The sequence below is a fragment of the Colias croceus genome, chromosome 11 (assembly GCF_905220415.1).
Source record: "Colias croceus chromosome 11, ilColCroc2.1".
Classification (NCBI taxonomy): Eukaryota; Metazoa; Arthropoda; class Insecta; order Lepidoptera; family Pieridae; genus Colias; species Colias croceus.
In genome coordinates this window covers 483,011-504,152 of record NC_059547.1, presented here as the reverse complement: position 1 = coordinate 504,152, position 21,142 = coordinate 483,011, and the positions used below count along the sequence as shown (strand labels likewise).

Genomic DNA, 21,142 nt, shown 5'->3' with positions numbered 1-21,142 from the left:
CATTAAAAGCAGTAAATGTTATATCTAAGTGCAGTGCAGTTTTTTAACGAATTCCTCTCTTCTATTTTTATACTGCTCATTATTTAATTGCAAATCTCGATCATTAGTTACGCGTCAAATATTTGCGATGATAAATTACTTTTAATTGTTTCACTCTCAACATCAAGTTGTATATTCATTTTAAAAGTATTGTGTTAAAAAAAACACCTGGTGTATATTTATTCATTATTATTACGGGTTAAAAAGTATAAAACATAGTCGCTTTCTCTGTCCCTATGTCCCATTGTATGCTTAAATCTTTAAAACTACGCAACGGATTTTGATGCGGTTTTTTTTAATAGATAGAATGATTCAAGAGGAAGGTTTTAGTATATAATTTATTCGGTTTTAGACAAAGCGGGCGAAGTCGCGGGCATCTATAGAACAAGTGAAATCAATGAAATGAATAATTTCTCACGATAATTAGCCATCATTGATCCGTCACACTGCTCGCGGAATACGACCAATCAACATTTGCGTAAACATCTTTTGTTTTAATGTTAAATGGTGATGTAATTAAAATAAAAGAAATGATTGCTCGCTCTGGGTACGCCTTTTTGTTTTACGTTCTTCTCTCCATAACTTTTCCTTTGCATTTCGCGGTTATTTTTATTCGTTTGGCCTTGTATTTTTGATAACTGACACAATTTTCAGAATTTATAAAAGTTTATATTTTGAACAAGATTCTCAAATTTTTGGCATAGTAATCTTAAAACGTGTATCCTATGTTTTGCATCTTTTGGTGATATTCTTGTTATGTCATCAAATAATGATTATATTTTTAGAACATACATAATAGATTTCCATACGCATGCACTTACTTTCTAGATCACATACCTATTGGTATGCAGCGAGCGATGCTCCCAAGACGGACAGTCTAGACTTCAATAAGGAAACCTAAGATTTCTTTCTATACTTGCGGATATCCTTTCCAATTTTTCAACTGATAAATAAAATTAACAATACAATCGGTACTAAACCTAAATCACTTTTTTGATAATATATTTTATAAAACCTACTTGAAGCTATAGGTACCAATATCTAGAACTATTTATTAAAGTTAATACCTACCTACCTACATCCGTTAATTTTTAAACTATTTCTAATTTTTAAACGTAATATATTACACTAGCTGTGCGCCGCGGATTTACCCGCAGTACTCTGTTCCTGTTGGTCTAAGCGAGATTATATATAGCATATAGCCTTTCTCAATACATGGGCTATCAAACACCGAAAGAATTATACAAATCGGACCAGTTGTTCCTGAGATAAGCGCGTTCAAACAAACAAACAAACAAACAAACTCTTCAGCTTTATAATATTAAAGTATAGATTACCCATTTATTTGCAACTATTAATATAATGCCAATTCTTGGTTAATAAGTTAATTACACCACGATCGACTCCTGCGCATTGCGCAAGCGTGTGGGATTGGTGTCGAAGCATCTGTGCCACGGAACAATGCACAGAAAACTGATCATGTTTTATTATAGCTACTTGTTTGTAAAAACTGCCCCGATTGTGCGTTGCGACGATAGTTGCGACAATCTAATTTAGCCAATGTGAGATATTTCGCTTCAATTTTTATTTTATTTCTAGGTAAACACTAAACTCTACACAATTAGTAGTCCACTGTCCAGCGATAAGAAAAAACGCTTCGGCAAAGCTTAAGATGCTGCCCGACCTAAGAAAATTCAGATACGCCATCTTATCGTAAATGGAAATATAAATATTAAATCGCAAACTAACTTTTTATTCTTATTTATGAAAATTAAATTCGAAAAATTATATTGTACCTATGTATGTAATTTGTGAATACATATTTGGAACTGAACCAAAGCTCTAATAATCAAAATTCCCAATCTATTTTTATTTACATTTCATAAAGATTCGTTTATAAATAAATAAAAATCTCAATGAATCATTACCAATTTAAATGTGTCAAGTGAGTTAGTGAGAAATCATATAACCTCGTCTTACGTAACATCCTAAGCCACATCCTTCCATTTACTAAATCTGATAATTCGTATTTCCTCTAAACTATTGGAAATCTTATTTATCTGTATTTTAATTAAATAAATGTACAGAGCTATTTTCGGATTAATTTTTTATGCATATTGTTTTAGCGTTGCTTTGGAGAATCAATAAAGTGCTAATGTTTGATAATAAACGGAATATTAATATGTTTTTTTCAGATAAATTTGTTAAATTATTTCGAATTTCGAACACATAACCAAAAAAGACAACATCATTCGTGATCAGCAAATCGAAAATAGTACATTCACTTTTTTTTTAATCGGTACACAGATAAGAAATAAGAATACAATTTTTTTTTTTTTTATTGTTCTGGCTGTCAAAGTGACACTTTGACTTCTTCATAATAAAGCCCGGCATTCACTACACGCACCGCGAGCCGATCCCCGAGCCGTACCAATCCGTGGACAAATCCGTCATCGCCCACACACTACACGAGCGCCGAGTTGAAGTCCAGTTGACTGTGAACTTTGGTGAGCCTCGCACGTATCTACCCTACCACGAAAAAAAGCTCTCTGGCTCTAGTAGTCGGTGCAATATTTTTAACGCAGAAAAAAAAGCTCGTGTGCGCAAAGGAATAGCTGAAACAACGAAGAAAAAAAGAACGAACGAACTAGAACTGCACATTTGTTTAACTTTTTTCAATTAAAATAATATGTTTATAATAATAATGACCGATACGAGTAATTTTTATATTTGATTTTACTAATAAACTATTCTTAACATAATAAACATTTTCTGATTTAAAGAACTGAACCTTTTTTTCTTTTTAAATAATTACTAGAGACGTTACTCTAAAAATCGAAATCTGTTATCCACCATAAATAAATAAATGAGTTGTGATTTATGAATTCTTTTAATCCATACTAATATTATAAATGCGAAAATAACTCTGTCTGTCTGTCTGTTACTCAATCACGCCTTAACTACTGAAGCAATTTGCATGAAATTTGGTATAGAGATATTTTGATACCCGTTAAAGGACAGGCTACTTTTTACCCCGGGAAATAGGATAGGTTTTATCCCGGCAATCCCACGGGAACGGGAACTATGCGGGTTTTTCTTTGACTGAGCGGGCGAAGCTGCGGGTGGAAAGCTAGTTATTTATAAAATTAATTATGTACTAGCTTCCGCCCGCGACTCCGTCCGCGCGGATGTCGGTCTTCACGTGGATGGTTTATTTCTCCATTTTGAGTAACTCTGACAATGACATCTTATAAATATCTATTGGAATTTGGACCCAAATACGGCTAGGCCTATAATAATACGCAACGTGTGTTCGCGGTTCTACGGAACAACGTCTATGGATAAAACTGAAAAATTAAGATTAATTTTTTTCTACGTATTTTTCCAGGATAAAAAGTATCCTATTTTACGCCCAGGATAATAAGGTATAATTATACCAAGTTTCATCGAAATCGAACCGTTAGTTTTCACGTGATGCCTTCACATACAGACAGACAGACAGACAGACAAAAATTTTTTTAATCACATATTTGGGTTTGGTATCGATCCAGTAACACCCCCTGCTATTTATTTTTTCAATATTTTCAATGTACAGAATTGACCCTTCTACAGATTTATTATATGTATAGATATGGCGAATGACTGACAAGTTCACCGACAAATCCGCGCGCGCACACACACGTACGGATTTGTCCGGCGCGGCTCGGGTGCGGCGCGGCGCGGCGCTCGCGTCTCCAGGCGGTGAGCCCGCGCCGAGCCACGAGCCGCGCACAACTACACATACACACGCAGATTGGTCCGCGGACTTGTCGCCAGCTACAAATCCAGCGAATGGGTGCGCCTGTGAATGGTACCCATAACATTTCACAGCTCGATGCATTTCACAAAAAAGAGTGCTTATTTCGTTCTTCTTTTGTAGGTATGTATTTTAATAATTTAATAATGATCATATTAATTGTTATTATTAATTACTCTAAAGTCTAACAAGATCACACATTTGAGGTCTAAAAAAGATATCGCAAAAAGTCATGCGTTACATAAAAACGAAAGTAAAACTTTCAAAACTATCTCATTTATAGAGCATAATTGGCGGTTAACGACGTTTTTATTTACGACTTTCATATGATGTGTATATAAATCGAATTAATATAGCAATTGTTCACAATGGCGCTGTAAACGGCGTAAAATTGTGTAGCGTGAACAATTTTAGACGAAAGTGGTGGGTTCCGCTCTGCTTGCAAGCATTAGTTATGAATTTATAATTCATTATCTAATGTTAGCTCATAATATGTGGTCGTCCCTTTTCCTTGTGAAAGGAGATTGCCCAAGTGACTATGGCACTTGGTATCGCAATCAAACTTATTGTGTCAAGATGAAATATAGCTCAATTTGAAGCTTGATGTTAGTACTTTTAGAAACGATTAAAGTTTTTATGTAAATAAGCCGCAGTTCACGACAATAAAAATAAAACAAAAGTTTTATTCAACGCTTCAAAAAAATACTTTATCGAGTTTAAACTAACGATGAACGTTAAGTTTTACATTTATTACATAGGTAATATTTTAATTTACAAGATAAATGTGAAAAGTAAATCGTAATAAACATTATTTCAAAATAAATAACGTCGACTAATGCGTCGAACACATTCATTCAACTATGACATATGACGCAGGACGCTTGCAAGAGAGATAGATATATGTGTCAAAACAAAAACTTTTACTTTTATTTCTATTTATTCGGTATATAATTACGACTTAATAGTGATAAATATGATCATTATAAATACAAATAGGAATTAACAATATCACGAACACGTGACACAACTAGTATTTTACCGATTCCATACGTGGTCATACATGTTTCAAAAGAATAACTTTTACTATTATTTCAATTTATCCGGTATAATTAAGACTTAATATTGATACATATGACCATTATAAATACAAATAGGAATTAACAATATCACGAATACGTGGCACAACTAAAATTTTACCGATACCACCCGTGGTCATTCTCCTTTTGTTATTAAAAAAATTCACGAGAGTCTACAAAGTACAACTTTATCTGCCTACTAGTTGCGCTCCGCGGTTTCACCCGCGTGGCTCCATTCCTGTTGGCCGTAGCGTGATGTTATACAGCCTTATAACCTTCCTCGTTAAATGGCCTATCTAACACCGAAATAATTTTTCAAATCGGACCAGTAGTTCCCAGTCGTTAGATTAGCGCGTTCAAACAAACAAACAAACAAACAAACTCTTCAGCTTTATAATATTAGTATTAAATATTAATAGACTAATGAAGTAGGTAGGAATGCATAAAAACACAAAGTAATTAATAATTATATATATGTGCAATAATTACGTAGTACGCTACGAATTCGAAAACATATGATTTTACGCTTTTTAAAAAATATAATATCCTTCTAAATATATCATATAATAAATCTATACGTATATAATAAATCTGTAGAAGGGTCAATTCTGTACATTGAAAATATTGAAAAAATAAATACGAGGGGGTGTTACTGGATCGATACCAAGCCCAAATATGTGATTAAAAAAAATTTTGTCTGTCTGTCTGTCTGTCTGTATGTGAAGGCATCACGTGAAAACTAGCGGTTCGATTTCGATGAAACTTGGTATAATTATACCTTATTATCCTGGGCGTAAAATAGGATACTTTTTATCCTGGAAAAATACATAGAAAAAATTAATCTTAATTTTTCAGTTTTATCCATAGACGTTGTTCCGCAGAACCGCGAACACACGTTGCGTATTATTATAGGCCTAGCCGTATTTGGGAATTGGGTCCAATAGATATTTATAAGATGTTATTGTCAGAGGTACTCAAAATGGAGAAATAAACCATCCACGCGAAGACCGACATCCGCGCGGACGGAGTCGCGGGCGGAAGCTAGTAACAAATATAATGGTAAAATTAACCAGTAAAAATTTTCAGTGAAATATTTTTTGAAATTACATAAAATCTACCAGATTCGATGTGGTTTATTAAAGTGAACAAATTGTTTATAATTTCATGTAATTAAACGTATAAAACGTAATCAAATAAGCACGTAGTCGTATTTCATAAGCTCGAGTAATGTCAATGGTAGGTTACGAAATGCTGAGTCATTATCTATGAAACTCGGCAAGGCATGCCACTGGTCTAGTGATTGGTCCCTTTATAATTTATATTGCTAGTTAAAGTGATTTCGGTATACAATTGTCGTTGTATTCGATAGAAAATTAATAGTTTGGTATTCTAACTACTAACTTGCTCAGATAAGATTTGTCAGACAGTCTGTACTAAGATTTATAGTTGATTGTCATTTTGCAAAAGTTATATAGTTTTTATATATTTCTAGGAATATCAGGAAATACCTCTTCGTACCTATCGGATATAAATTAAAAAATATTCGAATAAAACTTACAAAATTACACATTTCTTCTGTGTTCAAACGTCTCAGAAAAAACATTTAACCTTATTAACGATTACATATTTTGCGAAACAATCGTGGAACGAACCAAAAACACTTAGCTCATTGATTAGTATAATAAAACAATGGCTTTTCTCCGGTCCCAAGTGACATTGCTAAATTTGATCACAGCTGGAACAATGTACGTGGGACGGATCATTCAAACAATGCATTGCAATTGACAAACGAAAATGAGCCGTATTTCATTCGCATTCCCCCGGAGAACCTTCGAGCAATTATAGCTGCTTGATTGACAGCTAAGGTCAAAATAGCATGATGAGTGTGCTCAATTGCCACGCCGACTGGGGTCACGACGAAAATTAAGGTAGGTTGTGCTGATATATCTTTAATAATATATCTTTTGTTTCGCGGGTTTCATATGAATGATTACCAAAGGTAGAAACATTGTTAAATCGCTTCTGTGAATTACGACTAATTCAAAAGCAGATATGAAATAAGTTACAAGGTTTTAAACTTTTAAAACTCGTCAAGTACTCGTTTACCTGCCCGCATCATAAAAGTTCTTCTATATTTAAGCCGATACAATGAGCTTTGAAAAAGCAGTAGGTAACTGTAAAATATGTATTAAAGTAGCTATAACCCACTTATTCTGTGGTAGTATAACACCAAACTATTGTTATTTCTCAATTTATTTAGTCAATTATTGTACAATAATCATGCAGTTAACTTAGTTTAAACAATTTTTATACAGTTAACTTGTATCTAAAACACTTGAACATATTTGGATAACTAAAAAAAAGCTGACTATATAAGACATTGCCTTAAGCGTGTCCAATCGTGTGTAATATATTCACGATTTGAAAACACTTGTCACAACTGACCAAAATACTAAATACTGTCACAAAAAGCCCTGCACTGTTTAAAGCACGCTAGCTATATTTTTCACACTACAGTATTTTCAATATTTTATTCACCAAATAAACTATTCCCGTATACTTCTACTTACAATTAGTAATCATAATCAATTCATCCATTTCAATATAAAAACTCAACATACACTGTTCCACACACATTCACACTTCATAGTTAGTTAGTTCATAGTAATATTATGCTAATTAAAAATTGCACTTTACATATCTATCGAGGTGCTTCGCCTTAATAATACGAACAAGACTTGATTGAAACAGAGGTGTTGCCTTAACAGATCGTCATTAGTGTTCAGTCTGACCCTGTCCTATAAAATGATTGTTTTCGAAGTTAAAACACTATTCACTATGTAAATTATATAATTGACTGCGAGTTGTATTGAGTACAAAGGCAATTCCTAGATTTTATTTATTACTTCGTTAACGTAGATACAGAATTTGCGGAGATATACATATATTGCGTCAACCTTATTATAAAATACTTTCATGCAAAAATATCTGATCGGATCTTTATGAAATTCGGTAAAGAGTGAATGAATCTTTATGAAATATGACCTGGGGCCGTATTATGACCTCTTATTCCCTACTGGCTACTGGCAAATTAATATCATGATCGCAATAACCAGCCATGTTTGATTATGGTATTATATGAATTTGCGAGTCAGTTCAATTCACGACGTAAACTGTCTAGAAATAAGAGATCATAATACGGCCCCTGTAGGGAAGTCCCTAGTTATCTCTAGTTAGGGAAAGATTTATTTTTATTTTGAACATGTATTGATGGTCTAAGAGCCCGTGAGAGATCGTCCTTCACGTCCTAGGTATGCTTGCCTACTCATTTCAGTGTATAACTACCTGGTAAGCAGGTGTAAACAGGTAAGTCAAAATAGGTGAAAAAAAAGCATACCTAGGCATATTCTGTGTATCAAAAACTATCAGTCAAATAAATTTCAGTTTAGTTTTTAGTCATTTGGTTATCAAAAGTATGAAGGTGATGAAAACAAAATCGATAAAAGTTAATTTAATTAAAAATAGCCATGACCACTTTTCGATGGGCAAGCAATTATAGGCATACTAGGTTCCCGCCCACGGCTTCGCCCGCGCAGTCTAAGAAAAACCAGCATAGTTCCCGTTCCCGTGGGATTTCTGGGATTGCGTCATTTTCCCGGGATAAAAAGTAGCCTATGTCCTTTCTCGGGTATAATAGTACCACCTTACCAAATTTTATGCAAATTGGTTCAGTAGTTAAGGCGTGATTGAGTAACAGACAGACAGACAGACAGAGTTACTTTCGCATTTATAATATTAGTATGGATTTGTTTATAAAAAATATTTAATAAAAAATACGTCTCATCTGGTTATCAGATCGGTGAAGGACGATCTCCCACGGGCTCTCCTACTATGAGATGATATCCGCTATGAGGAGAAAACTTGACAAAGAGGTGTAGGTACTTTCTTGTCACTTTCATTGGACAATAGACAGCGCTTATGTAAAGCTGATTCACAAAGGGCTTGCAACTGCGGTGTTCCTTTGTGTACATTCCTTCATTTGAATTTGCTTCAGAAGTACAATCACTTACTGAATTAAATACCTAAATAAATATACGAGCTTATCTGTAACGACTTGGTATTTATTCAAGTACTTAGAAATGATTGGTAACCAAGGACTTACAATAGGAATTGGGAATAAGACAATTGTTAAACTTGACGTTCCACTTACACTTGAATTTGCTAATTAAAACAAAATAAGATTTATAGCCATAGATATATTAACCATTTTACATAGATCAACAAACAATTATAAACCTACATATAACAACACATTATAGAAAACTACACCATTAATTACCTTACAACAAACCCACGCAGTCTACCGAAGTCAGGGTCACTAACCACAAGCGAACCGCCAAGTCATCAAAATCGCAAATTACATAGAAACCGATCGGAATTTGTAAAAACGCTTAAGAACAGATATAGCAACACGGATCCGATTATCTACATTCTACATTATCATACCAGGTATGCCCCACGGTTTTACCCGCATTGCTCCTCTTCAATTGGACTTGCGTGATAAAATATAGCCTTCTTGGATAAAAAGTCTATATACACGACATAATTTTTCTAATCGTTCCAGTAGTTCCTGACATAAGCGCGTTCAAGCAAACAAACTTTTAGTATAGAATAAGTATAGATTATCTGTGCTATCATATACAATTCTATCTAAGAATTTCCTCGGTTTGTGTTGAAACGTGAAAAGCACGTCGCACCATGTTTACATGATGGATTTATACAACTCTCATTACAACGACTCATCAAAAGTATTTACTCTTAATGGGTATACTGTATTGTTGATTATTCAATTTTATACTTTATTTAAAGTGTATAAGGTTTAAATTTAAATTAATTATCGTTAATACAATACACACAACATGCTGATATGATGAAATGTTTTATTTCCTTGCTATCTTCACACATTTCAGAACTAATCTATACTAATATTATAGAGCTGAAGAGTTTGTTTGTTTGAACGCGCTAATCTCGAGAACTACTGGTCCGATTTGAAAAATTCTTTCGGTGTTAGATAGCCCATTTATCGAGGAAGGCTATAGGCTATATATAATCACGTTAAGACCAACAGGAGCGGAGCAATGCGGGTGAAACCGCGGGGAACAGCTAGTCATCTGTATACGTAATAACTCAGGCCCCGGAACCACAGACACAATAGAAAATCTATTGTGTCTGGGACCGGGCCGCTTGGGGCTCAATGGGTTAATGAAATCTACACAAAAACATCCAAAAAGTTTTTGTTATCATAAAAATAATAACTATTATACATCCATTCATAACTATCTACACACTAAGGTACTCAAAGTTTACTACGCACCTACAACTCGGTCAGAATAGAAAATAACTTTCTAACATCTGTACGCAGTGCAAATATTTTTTGTTAAGGCACAGACATGTTACGAGTGGACTGGACTACTTGATTTTCTTGTTCTTACATCAACTGAGTCTAACTTGAATAAACATCACGTTTTAAGATATATTTTTCCAAAGACTGATCGAAGTAATCGTTCTAATTGTCGTTTCTGCAAAAACTTCTTTGTCTTGTCTATACCTAATTTTAGGATGGTATTATTATACTGTACGATAAATACTTTATTAGGTACATGCATATTTAACTGTCTTATCTATTTCATTGTCTAATCTATACTAATATTATAAAGCTGAAGAGTTTGTTTGTTTGTTTGTTTGAACGCACTAATCTCGGGAACTACTGGTCCGATTTGAAAAAATCTTTCAGTGTTAGATAGCCCATTTATCGAGGAAGGTTATAGGCTATATTTCATCACACTACGGGCAACAGGAGTGGAGCCACGGGGGTGAAACCGCGCGGAGCAGCTAGTAATCCATAAGCTTCCTAACACCTATCAAATATCAATGATATATGTACATATTTAAATATCGCGCTTCCATACAACATTACTTCAATATACGAGAATAAGTAGGAACTCACACATACCCTTTCTACACACCGCATCATTCATCAAATCATATTAAAATTTCTAACCCACAGGTCAGTTAGTTCCCACGTAACCAAGACACAGGTGAGCGGTCAAGGCGACCACAGATTATCATATCATGTCAACGTGTCTTCATTAGCAGGCTTTGCGAATCGGATATCTGAATCCCATGATCCAGTGGCATTGGTAATAGGCACAGATAATATTATATACTAGTAATAGGTAATACGTTGAGGTGTTGGGTTGTGAGGGAACAAGTAGGACATGCAGATGATGTCTTAATTAAGGAAAGCAAAAGAAACGCAGTGTGTCGAAGTATGTATATTATGCAGAATAAAAGGTATTATATACAGAGTGTTATGATTGATTCTGGGTAAATAGTAACTTTACTACAACACATCAGTTTAATTTCTAGTAAGAAGGTAAAGTAACAAACGCAAACGAAGACGATATTTCGTATCTCTAAAAATATGGATCATTAAAAAAAGTGACACTTTCCTGTAGACAATAAAATTACAAAAAAATGGCTTGATGTACCTAACTATTGAATTCTTCGACTTTTCCATTCTCGCAACGATACAGTACCAAAACATTTGAACGCGTATCAAACATGACATTTCCGCGATTTCTTTACACAGCTCGTACAAGCAGTTACACAAACAAAAAATACTACAATAGTGTGAATGTAGCACGACCCTCCACGAGATGGGAAAGCGCACTTCGACCAGATGGGTGTGGCGTGATGATTTTATGCTGTGTAGTTCTTATATGGTATGTGTGTCAACGAATTTGGTGAATGAATATTATGTGTCAGTGAGACATGCAAAGAGCATCCATGGGAGGGGTGTTCATTAATATAAAATAATTAGATAAGTGTACATCTAAGGTTAAAGAATTTCTTTAAAAAATCTCACGACTACGTAATCATACCAATGTGTTAAAATATCTTACAAAAACGTATCACATATTTTGCGAACGGCATCCTCTAAATCTAAAAACACATACGTCGGAAAATTAAATAAACTATCAATATTTTATTTATTTATTTACATCACATAGAACTTACTATCATTACAGGATTCTAGCCTAATTCGACAGTGTTCTTTTATAAATTAACTAGCGGTCCGCCCCGGCTTCGCCCGTGGTACATATTTCGCAATAAATAGCAGCCTATGTTCTTTCTCAGGGTCTAAAGATTGTGTGCCAAATTTCATCAAAATCGGTCCAGTAGTTTTTTAGCCTATTCATTACAATCAAACAAACAAACAAAGTTTTCCTCTTTATAATATTAGTGTAGATATATTTTGCTCTACAGTTTTCAAACCTAACATCACGCCTAGCGCTACTTTTCAAAATTTTATAATGATAACCTCCTAACATATTTTTATTTAGTGGTACGCATTATTACTTAACTGTTAAATAACTTAGATAAAGATCATAAAATAATTACGATGTACATAATTTACTTTGTAGATCAAAGTCGGTCGTGTAATAGTTGCATTTTTATGAGAAAATATTGTATGTAGTCACTACGTGTTATAAAACAAAGTCCGCCACCGTGTCGGTCTGTTTGTTATAAATCTGTAAACTCAAAATCTACTATACCGATTTTCATGTTTCCACCAATGGATAGTTTATTCCTTGAGTCAGGTTTTAAGATATCATTTCTTAAGTTTTAGAATTCGCAAATATATGTTTGTTACCAAAGACAACGTCTAAGATGATTATCTGTAAAGAGTAGCTATCTAGATTCTAGTTTCTTGTCGTTTAGTAAATAACTAAATACACTCGTTAAAGTAACTATAACTCGTCATAGTTAATCTGTCCATATTCCTATTTAACGGCGCCATAACTTCCCGTATAGCGAATGGAAAACGTAAGGAATGTAAACATTTCCACGGTTTTTATGTTACGTGGAAAATTGTTACATCCTAGGTAGTTAACTTTCTACATCGTATTTTTGACCTGCAATTTTTAAAGGGAGGAATATAATTTTATGAAAACCTTTAAAAATAATACATTTGAATTTTCTAACAGGTACTGTAGGTACATTATATATATAACAATAGGCAAGTGTTATGCATTAAAATCAAATTAAATACGAATTAAAAACAACGTATTAATACAGGTTAATTAACATTGTCAAGGCTTTTCCACTTTTTTATCTACCATGAGACTTTAAATTATTCTAACACAAGCTTCCCGCCTGCGGCTTCGCCCGCGTTTTCAAAGAAGAACCCGCATAGTTCCCGTTCCCGTGGGATTTCCGGGATAAAACCTAGCCTACATTACTCGTGGATTATGTAGCTTTCGAATGGTGAAAGAATTTTTAATATCGGTCCAGTAGTTTATGAGCCTATTCATTACAATCAAACAAACAAAGTTTTCCTCTTTATAATATTAGTGTAGATTAATAATTTATTGATAGATACGTGACCTACCCTTCAAGAGACCGCTTTGACGTTTAATATTGGACGTTTCTAGAAAATAAATGCTAATGTATTCCGTATTTATTATCAGCAATTAATAGCTGCTTCAAAGGTCGCGGGTCATTTTCTAGTTCGTTAACAATATACGAATAGTGTTACGTAACATTTTATTTTGGAAATTTATTTTAAGAAACACATTGAGGCCTTTTATCAGGAATTTTTTTTATATTGATTCTTGATTTTTTTCGCATTTTGTCTGTATTTATTATACTTTATATTTAACTAGCGGACCGCCCCGGCTTCGCCCATGGTACATATTTACGTTTTCTTCACATAAAAACCATCCTCGTACTTCATGGAGTATAATAAAAAGAGAATTATCGAAATCGGTTCAGCCGTTCACACGTGATGCCGTGACAACGCGAAACGGGTTTCATTTTTATATACATATTCGATTCTAAAAACAACTAAAAAGTCATATATAAGTTTTTAAATAAATATTTCACAAGAATCCATAGCAAATTTACAAGCGTTTAAAATAAGAGAACGTGCTGTAAAACATAAGAAGAAAAAGACATCAACGCAACAAAAGATACAAAAATAAGCGTTGATTCGATTTTTATGTAACTTTTTGCAACACCAAGGTCAGATATCTGAATTTTAATAAAAAAGTAATTGAAACGGGCAAGTGTTGTGATATGTTAGACATAAAAAAAACTAGCGGTCCGCCCCGGCTTCGCCCGTGGTACATATTTCGCAATAAAAGGTAGCCTATGTTCTTTCTCAGGGTCTAAAGATGGTCTGTGCCAAATTTTATCTAAATCGGTTGAGAGGCTTAAACCTCTGGGAAAGCGTAACAGACAGACAGACAGAGTTACTTTCGCATTTATAATATTAGTAGGGACCGTTCTTATCTACGTACATAGTAAGTAGCATAGATTAAGAATACGTAATAAATAATAATATAATGCAGGTAAGCTGGTAGTATATACCCGTAGCACCGTCGTCGTCGTCGTCGACGGAACAGTGGGGTTTTGGTCGGTAGGAATCCGACATATGTGGGTATCTAAGCAAGATTTCTCCACTTAAAAAAAAAAGAAGGTAGTATGATTATTGATGTAATGTGAGATTTGTATGATGGCTTATCATATGAATCATACACACAGAACAAACATTAGTTATTTTAAAGTTTATTATTTTCATTTCAAATTGTCGAAATTATAGTGATTATTGTCTTCCAGTGTCATCATCTATGACCTTATCCTTAAAACGTTCGTATTAAATATTCATTAACTTTAAACTGTTAGTTTCTTAAAAACGACGCTACGTATTTGATTTTTTTTCCAGCAATTTTCTGTATTATCTAGAGAAATAGTTTAAACTAAATTCGTGGAAAGACGTTCCAGTGTTCTAACTCTGGCTCTAAACTACTTTGATTGATTTACAATTACACTTTAAATATAAAATAACGTATAAGTATGTATATTGTATACCTATATAATTAATATAATAAAGTATGCGTGTTCTAATGCAACATAAGGTAGTGTCACTATTATTTTGATGTCGCTGCATCATTAGGTTTTTCATATTGTTTACGCATTCCACACACGCGCATCAGGCAAATCTTTGCTAGTATAAAATTAATGCTATGTACATTCATTATATGACCGTCGACATTGCACCATTTATTCTCAAAATAAATTTCATAGTAGATAGATCGATAGACAGCTTGTGTTTGTAATTATATCTAAGTATTAGGTACCGACCAACACTTTCTATGCCCACTTAATATTGTGCATAGTAATATAGGAATCGTAAGTTGATAAAAATATTCGCAAATTGTTTATGATTAATTCCAAAAACTAAGCAAGACATTTTGCTTTGCATGCATTTGGGTCTTACATTTACCGCTTCATGTTCCGTTTATAGTGCAAAAACATATCGAAATTTCTACAAATCGTTTAGAATATGTTCATTGGAAATCAGTCAAAACAACATCTCGTGTTGATTGCTTAGAAAGTGGATCCGAGCGGCACCTCGATAGTGTCGACGGTACATGCTATGTATGTACGTAATCATACCTTGTGTTGGAGATATTTTGTAATACATACAGACAAACTGACACGTATACAACTGTGAAATAGACTAATTTATTCAAACAACTTAGTGATAAATGATTACATAAATCTTTGCACTTGATTTCTATGAGATCTGAATGACAATATTCAAGGTGTAATGTTATAAAAAATTATTTAATTATAATTGTGAATTGATCTACAATTGGCGAAGAAATTGTCGTGAGCAAGTAAGTACAAAAACGATATTGTAGTCGAACATGGAACCTCCTTTTTTGATGTCGTAAAGAAGAAACAGGTGCTAACTTTTTAACCTTTAAAAATAAGATAAAACGGTAAAGCTATTGCATAGCATGCCTTGCGCCGTGCGCGTCCCCGTGGGAAGCGTGAGGTTTTTTTTCGTTATGGAATTTATGGATTCGGTGATCGGTCCCCGCGCTCAAGGCCCGCGATAGAAGCTATGCAATAGCTTAAAATTAGGATAAGAATCGTTTTGGTAACAGATAGAATTTTATAAATTTTATATTTATAAATTGTTTTAATTAATAATTACCTATAGGTGTGCATACCTATAGGGTATGGTCAATGGTTCTATGTTGCAGCACAATGCAATTTTCAGTGCTTATATCATAAGAAGTAAGAACTATATCGTGACTTAGGTATCCTGTGCGTGCGAAGCTTCCGGCTGCCAGTAATTGTTAGAGATTACTTAATTGCTACTTATTGTAGGCGTGTTTTGTACCGTTTCTAGTACATGATTTATTGAGAGGATTAGAGGCTGAAAGATCGGAGGAAGGTTCATATGTTTGGTTTCCTTTTCTGGTGCAAATTGCATCTGAAGCAAATTGCTTTGGCGGTGTTAATTGCATGATTTTTTGTATATTAAATTAATTTATATTCTTACTAAGTACTTCGTTTTTTCATATAATATGTAATAGGTATACGAAATTTAAGGTGTTGTATGTACGGTATTTGTTTGTACCTTGTAGAGCTGATTGTTATATTATAGTTATGCATAGTACATACGGATAATACCTAAGTTTCCAATCCAGTTTTATTCTCATTTGTAAAATGTAAAATCTTGCATCATCTATCTCTCTAGGTATCTATACTATAAAAATGAATCGCAAAATGTGTTGGTAAGCGCATAACTCGAGAACGGCTGAACCGATTTCGTTAATTCTTTTTTTATAATATTCCTTGAAGTACGAGGATGGTTCTTATGGAGAGAAAACGTAAACATGTACCACGGGCGAAGCCGGGGCGGACCGCTAGTTTCAAATAAAACCAATAAAACGTGTTCATTTCTTATTTTTTTCGCAAACGAAGCAACAAACTACGCATTTTGTTTTTCACAAATGCACAAATAGGTACAAGCAGATAAGTACTATTTTTATTTATTGCAAACGTGCTAATAATTTAGTTACGTCATTTCTTGGTGCATAAGGAAACGTGATGCATCTATGTAGAATTCGTACCTAAACATACTAGACATGATTATTAAAATAATTTTTATAAAGGCTGGTTTACATTGGTTTGTTTTAATAAACTCGATGCTGCAATTCGAAGAATAAGTCACAGTGAGTAACGACCCTAATCCTACGATGTTTATCGGCATTCCATACATTTATTAAATATCAAATGTACTATGTAATCATTGTCTTATTGTAGATTTGCTATTAAAATAGACAATTTATAAATTAAATTTAAACTAGCTTTCACAAGTCCTATATGAGTAGATGTCAGTGACAGTGGTGATAGCCCTAAGTTAGACCACAGCCTCTACTTCATCCCCGTTTTCTTTCTTATTTAGGTAAGGTAGGTTTCCAGTCCTCTTTCTTATTAAGGTAGGTAGGTACCTACTGATTCACAGCATACCTATGTCTTCTGCATAACTTGGTATTACTTATTTTATCCATATTCGTTCTAATTTCGAACGCGACAATAAAACTTACAAATCTAAGTTATTTTCGCACATACCTACCTACCTAGTTATATTTTTTAAATTTTTAGTGTCTAACTGCGTGGCGTAATATTTCTTTAGTAACCAAAACTTAGTTCGTATTCAGCAAATTAACAAGTATCTACGAGTTATGAAAGAGAAAGGTATATTTCCAATATTTCGTCACATTGCGATATAATGGTAAGATAAATATAATCAAGTGTTTTACATAAACAATGCAACTATATCACGTAGGTAAATTGATGTAATTTTTGTTTGGTAATATTCTAAATTCTTTCTTTATTATTCAGGTAAGTGTATCTAGGTAGTTCGATAATCACTTTTTTACGGCCAGTCTAAGGCAGCATTTGACTTGGCTTTCGGTCCTGTCCTAAGGTCCTGTCAAAATTTCTAAATAGGTAAAATGACCTACCTACCTATTTGGTGATTTTAAATAATCTGCGTATTTTGCCTAATTTTTAATCCCGTAAGTTTTTGTATTGCACCCGTACTAGGTACCTAGTTATGTTCGCAGTTTGCGGTTTTAAACTAAAGCCTCCAAGGTCCGTCTGATGTATTTCTAGGTTATAGGTAGGTACCTAATATGCAGGCCAAGTTTTAATGAAGTAGGTAGGTACCTACATAAGAGTCGAAGATTTTTAGTACTTTCTTTTTCTATAGGTAAATAAGAATAGGTAGGGTATAAGGGCCTATTTCATAGTTTAGGCACCTAATTTGTTGCTGATTTTTGATAAAGCGTCTTGGATACAGGAGACCTACTTCTTGAGTTTCGGGCTTCTATAGTAGGTATTAGAATCATTCGCATGACCTGCATACTGGAAGACAGAATTTAGATAAACCTTCGTAAGATATTTCGACTGATAACTTTGTGACCTAAATATGTAACTTGAATCAGGGGGTTTATTTATTTTTTACTGTTGTCAGATAAATATGAAGATGAAACCAGTGCTACCGCTAAAAGTTGAATAATATTATGGTATCAATATGTGAAGGAATAACTATATTATTATCCGTAGGTATATGATGCAGTTGTATTCAGAAACAGCTGTTAGGTACTGGATTTGAATGAACTTTCGCCTAGCAAGGCTTTTAGATAAGCGCTAGAAGGGCCAACATAATAAAGTCCTTTACATTCATAGTTTTTATTTATGTTAAAATTAACAATTAAGGTAGTTTGTACTATGTCGTGTCGTGTAATCAATTATGTCGTAAAGTTTTCATACATGCTCAATACCTACATAGGTACTTTGTTATTTTTAATCTATTCTACTTATAAAGTTACACGTTATCTACAATAATACACGGTTAAACAGTTAGCCGAAACTAGAATAATTGTTAATTTACTGTCGCTATTGTTACCAAACTTAACGGTTATATTTATTGCGAAGAAATTCATATTATAATTGTAATATTTCTTCGCGAGCCTAGGACCCGTTCCTGGGAACACGTCACCACGAGTTTTGTACTTACAGGTAAATAGATTTGCGCCTGCGCTCCGTCAACTATATCATAACACAGCACTGCACTATCGTCACTGTATTACACTATCAACACTTTGATATCTAAATTTCACACATATTTTCGTAATAAGGTTTTACTGCGTACAGCGCAGCCGCGGCAAAATGAAACCTCCGACTACTCGGGAGGTTGCGCGAACGCGCGCTCTGCATTCCACTGCCACACGTAAACTATACGTCTCTCGCTCGAACCTACAGATCCATCTCTTGCTGAAAAGAGACGGGCGCGAATAAACCTGTATGGGTAGGCCCGTTATGCACACAGGTAAACTATGTGACGGTCATTGAAAACTAAAAAGTTATTCGCCAATCGATTGGACGGAAATTATTAAATTATTGAATTCATGCTTTGGTTATTGCTTTTATGTAAGATTGTAATGTTGGATAATTCAATTCAAACACTTTAGCCTCGGGTCGAGTATTGGGGTCATAAGGTCAAAGCACACCTCGATTTATATAAGCGTTTTGAAGTAAAAGTTAATTAAGATTAACGACAACTTCCTATGCTTTTTCATTTGCCGACGATCCCGAATAATCGTCTATTATGAAAGTGTATTCACCTCGAAGTGACTAAGAAATAAGAATCTTATCGTTTGACCTTTTGTGACCCCGAAACGAAAAGAAAAATATAGGTGCCAGTCATGTGCTAGTGCTGCCGCTGCGTGTTTTCTACATGATGAAGTCATAATGCAGAAAAACAACAGAAAAACGTTACAAAGGTAGTATAGTAAGTTGTAGCACAGAGGTAGGTAGTAGGTAGTTGTAGGTACCTAAATTATAAATGCTCCTGCCTTCTAGGCTACATTATTTTTATAGACTACCCTAATCGTTGAGTTTGAAATTGACCGCTCAAAATTGGTAGGTATGTTTGAATTATTAAAATCGCATTTTTTTTATACTTCCCAGTTCCTGTGCATTATATATTTATTTGGAGATCTAGTATAATATAAGGTATGTAGGATCTATTATTTCCTACTAGCTAGGAAAGTAAACATAAAAGGGTTGTCGATTGACAACCCTTTTACATTTTTATTTTTAGTACTGTACATAATATTATGTAAACAAATCATTGTTAATTCCCTTTGATCCCAAGGGTGGATTCGCGGTTAACAAATGCTTTATTATTTATAGTTAATTATTATTTATTATAATGTCCTCCTACACGATACTTACCGTGTTGAACGAGGTTCGTTAATTTCATGAAGTGTTCGCAGTGTTCGAAATGTTTTAATGTATATTGGCTACAGCTTCGGATTCTATTCAATTCAAACAAACAATCACATCTTTTCCTCTTTTATCTATATAATATTAATAATAGTACCTACTTAGTAGATTTGGTTATAACAATTAATTTGTAGCTACTTATTGAATAAATTAATATATGCACACGGGCATAATATAATCAGTGCATATGCACACGTGCATAATATAGTCATAAGTCAGTGTTTCACAGTTCCAGACAATTTGTGCGTTTATGATGAACTTAATTCTTAAAGATTTAAAAGGAGAGGTGGCTAATATCAATTGGCCACTTACAAATTTAACATTTCTTTATTTAGAACTATTTAATACTAGACATAATACAAAAGTCAGGATCGACATCCGAAATCGAAAATTTAACAATAATTCCAAAAGTTTTCAAACTTCGGTGAAGTGAATACATTGTGACGGTACATTGGGACGACAAATCTCATTTTGCAACCTTGTCCGAACATTGTTAAAATTGCAATTAAATTATTTTTTTGCTGTATGATCGTGAAAAAATTCCAAAAGTTCTGCAAACTTGGGAAAGTTTTCGATATAATTTTTCATATCACGTATTAAAAACCAATCACTTGACCGAAGTTTAAAAACTTTTGGAATTATTGTGAATTGATTGTCTTGACTGACTGGAGTATAAACCTTAGCTTATTATTAACTAGCGGTCCGCCCCGGCTTCGCCCGTGGTACATGTTTACGTTTTCTCTCCATAAGAACCATCCTCGTACTTCAAGGAATATAATAAAAAAAGAATTATAGAAATCGGTTCAGCCGTTCTCGAGTTATGCGCTTACCAACACATTTTGCGATTCATTTTTATAGTATACTAGCGGTCCGCCCCGGCTTCGCCCGTGGTACATATTAACGTTTTCTCTACATAAGAACCATCCTCGTACTTCAAGGAATATAATAAAAAAAGAATTATCGAAATCGGTTCAGCCGTTCTCGAGTTATGGAATTACAACGAAAAGTG

The 21,142-nt window shown here is 33.9% G+C and overlaps 1 protein-coding gene across 1 annotated transcript in view; it reads right to left on the bottom strand.

Moving 5' to 3' along the window:
- The window catches only part of LOC123695519 (unconventional myosin-XV), a 97,932-nt gene extending 78,889 nt beyond the window's left edge, over nt 1-19,043 (bottom strand). Inside the window, exon 1 of the mRNA XM_045641392.1 lies at nt 18,863-19,043. The gene's annotated coding sequence lies outside the window, so the exon portion shown is untranslated. The remainder of the gene's footprint in view (nt 1-18,862) is intronic.
- Between the last annotated feature and the right edge of the window lie 2,099 nt (nt 19,044-21,142).